Source organism: Malania oleifera, chromosome 6 (assembly GCF_029873635.1).
Source record: "Malania oleifera isolate guangnan ecotype guangnan chromosome 6, ASM2987363v1, whole genome shotgun sequence".
Classification (NCBI taxonomy): Eukaryota; Viridiplantae; Streptophyta; class Magnoliopsida; order Santalales; family Ximeniaceae; genus Malania; species Malania oleifera.
In genome coordinates this window covers 90,274,121-90,277,400 of record NC_080422.1, presented here as the reverse complement: position 1 = coordinate 90,277,400, position 3,280 = coordinate 90,274,121, and the positions used below count along the sequence as shown (strand labels likewise).

At 38.4% G+C, this 3,280-nt stretch overlaps 1 pseudogene; it reads left to right on the top strand.

Annotated features, from left to right (window-relative positions):
* The first annotated feature begins 1,349 nt into the window (after positions 1-1,349).
* The window catches only part of LOC131158697 (uncharacterized), a 19,607-nt pseudogene continuing 17,676 nt past the window's right edge, over positions 1,350-3,280 (top strand).

The following is a 3,280-nucleotide window of genomic DNA, read 5'->3' as shown; positions in this document are numbered from 1 at the left end:
TGCGGGAGTATCTTTCACAAGATCGGGTGTTCAAATCCTTCCGGGTTCGTTTCCGCCCCTGAACTTCTGAATTTACCCTTCCTTTGGAATTGTGGGGTCAACTTCAAGAGACGCAGGATTAGTCATGTGGACCGTAAAACGGACACGTGAATACTCGGTGCGTAATCCCAAAAATATATATTTAAAAATAACCTTAACAAATAAATAAAATATATATTTGTACTTTTCACAGCTCAAATCTCTTTTTGAGACTATCACATCACTAATTGCTAAGGACATATCACATACTGTCTTGTGATAAAGTGCTCCAAAATTCTGTCAAAAGAGCATCACAGTAATTGTTAACGTGACGATAGAATCACATTTTCTCTATGTCTTCACGTGAATCAATATCCACAATGCTATAACATAAAAATAAAATAAATCTTGCTTTTTGAGTTGTCCTTTTCATGCTACAAAGTTTTACTCATCTTGCGTTCTGAAATTGATAAAATATTAATGCTTAGGAGAGTTAAAAAGAGAATCTCTTTCTTTTCAAGCTTGTGCGCTTCCCATTTATGTCCTATCTATAATCTAATGCTTCTTGTCTATTATATTTTATGTTTTTGATGTTGTGTTTATTCTAATTAGTTATTTAAATTCAGCTATCGACAAACTCGAAAATGGCATGGTCAGTACCATATAGTATTATTAAAGAACAATAAAGGGGTGGAGGGCTACCATCAAAACCCATACTGTCACTGAACAATTGGACTGCAGCGACCCTCGCAGGTTACAACAGTACTCTGGCTTCTGCTAATTTTACAGTAATGAGATACCCAACTAGGATTAAGATTTGCGATCAAACAAGTAGGGAATGATTTTAAATTCAAAGGAAAAACAAAAACAGCATATCAACATTTAATACAAACAATCTTTAATGATTTTGTGATATACTTCCTTCTTTTTTTTATCTTACCCATATTCTTCATGCCAACAACACACGCCAAGGCACTGGAATTCTCCTGGAGCTCAAATACATCAAAACAAAAATCATGGAAAAGACAAACCTCAACAGAAAATAAAAAAAATCTCAAAACTGCCAGAAGGATCAAAAAACAAACTCTCTCTCTCTCTCTCTCTCACTCTCTCTCTCTCTCTCTCTCTCTCTCTCTCTCTCTCACACACACACACACACACAAGATTTCCATGTTCAAAATAGGTAAGCAACATGCATCTATGTAGCCATAGGTTTCTTTACTCGACACTGCCCACCCCCACCCTCAGCCCACAACAAAAATCATATGACAACCCCTCCATTGCCCACCACCTGTGCCAGCCTCATGCAGCCAGCTCCCAAGTGAACGCCTATGCTGCAACCTACTCTATTCACCCTCACTTCTAATGCTTCCGATCAGTATCTTACGAAGTGTCCCTCTCTTGCCCAATGGCCTGTTCCTCGACACTGATCCTTCCATCCCCATCATCTGAAACAGGCTAACAGCGGCTGCACTCATGGTTTATAGGAACTACAGAAGAACCTGATTGATACGTTCAAAAATTAAAATCTTTCAAAACATAAACTGCAGGTATTTCCGCACACGAGTCAGCTATTGTTCAACATTAACAACATTTAAAATGTCAATACCCATGTGAAACCAAGAAAAGCAAATTTGACGCAAAAGGCTAACTGATCTGCAGCATCATCCAATCTACAGACCTTTTTTTTATAGAAATCTGACCAACATACTGACCTTAAAAGAATTCAATTACTAAGTCGCATCTGCTAGATTTGTCATTCTGCATAATCATCAGAATGCATGAACATTTGGAGCTGTTGATCCCAGCAGTGGCACTAGCTGGAGGAAAATATAGTTCCAATGTCCCTAGTCAAATACCTGCTTAGTGAGGACAGATCACCAAAAATCAATGACTGCGCCACCTCTGAATTCTAGAAGGAATGCAGGACTCATCAATATTGTATATACAGCATATGGACTCTCTCTCTCTCTCTCTCCAGCACACAAAAAAACATAAGTATTGCAATTCAAACCATCCTTTATCCCCAGAAAGAATTAATAGAATGGGCCACATGAACAAAAGAATTCCCCTGAAATATCAAACTACCTTTTATTAGCCAGATAAGATCAACAGAATGGATTGAAGAGAACAGGGAAACATTAGCTTTGAGGAGAACTGGGTAATTTTAGCTACAATTACCCAGTAGCTAAAGCAGCAGAGGTATGAATGACACGTTTTCCCAGGAAACAGATTTTAGTTGTTAAATAATAGTTGCAGCAGCAGAAGCAAAAAAATTTATATTTTAAAAAATAAGTAAAAGCAGTATATTAGGTTCTTGATATCCGTCATTTTCCCATTTACCATTCCATCTTCTCATGCATCTTGATTGAAGATCATGATCGATTTTGTAGGTTCAAGATCCAAATAACATATCTCAAACAATCTACCAATAATGGGTTGGTTCCAGCAAGTATCCAGTGGTAAGTATGACATGGTCGCTTTCTCTGCCCAGTTATACACATAAGTTAACAGAAGAGCTGGAAGAAAGCACCACTGTAGAACCCCAAATAGCACAATGGAAACAAGAGCAAAACAGAAAAATCCAAGTCCAAACAGAATCATCTTAAGAACAAACTCGCTCAGCAAAGCATAAAAAATTGAAATTATCCTGAAGAGAACTCCAAAGGACCAAAAAACTTGAAGGAAGAAATTTGACATTTTTTACTAGTAAAGGTGACTCTACCAATAAAGAGTCGCCCATGAACAAGGGAAACCACTTTGCGCAAACTCGCAAAAGACAAGCACTAATACACTAAGAGCCCCTTTTAAGTAAAAAAATTAAGACTGACATCCACTTTCTACTCCATTTTCCCAAAGAGGTCTCTATGCCTTCAAAAGTTATAGCATCTCTCTCCAGATAGACCAGAAACTGCTTCTAGGATGCCGTGCCAGATGTCATCCTTTTTTCCTAAATTTTGAACCGCTCCAGTCTAGCAGCTCCTTATTTTCTCCTGCTACCCACCAATACCTGGAGAGGTATAAACCAGACTCCAAAGAGCCTATTCCAACCAGGTGCAGGAGAAGGTGATTAACAATGTCCTAGTAGCCTTTACAAGGGAAGCATCTATCAACAGTACAATGGCTTCTTTTCATCAAATTTATCCGCATTAAGTCTAGTAAGAACCCTACCCCGTGCTGCCTCCCAATGAGAAATGCCACCTTGGCACGTACCAAACGTACCTTTGTTTTCCAAGTGGCTTTCAAAGGAAAACCACCTGCT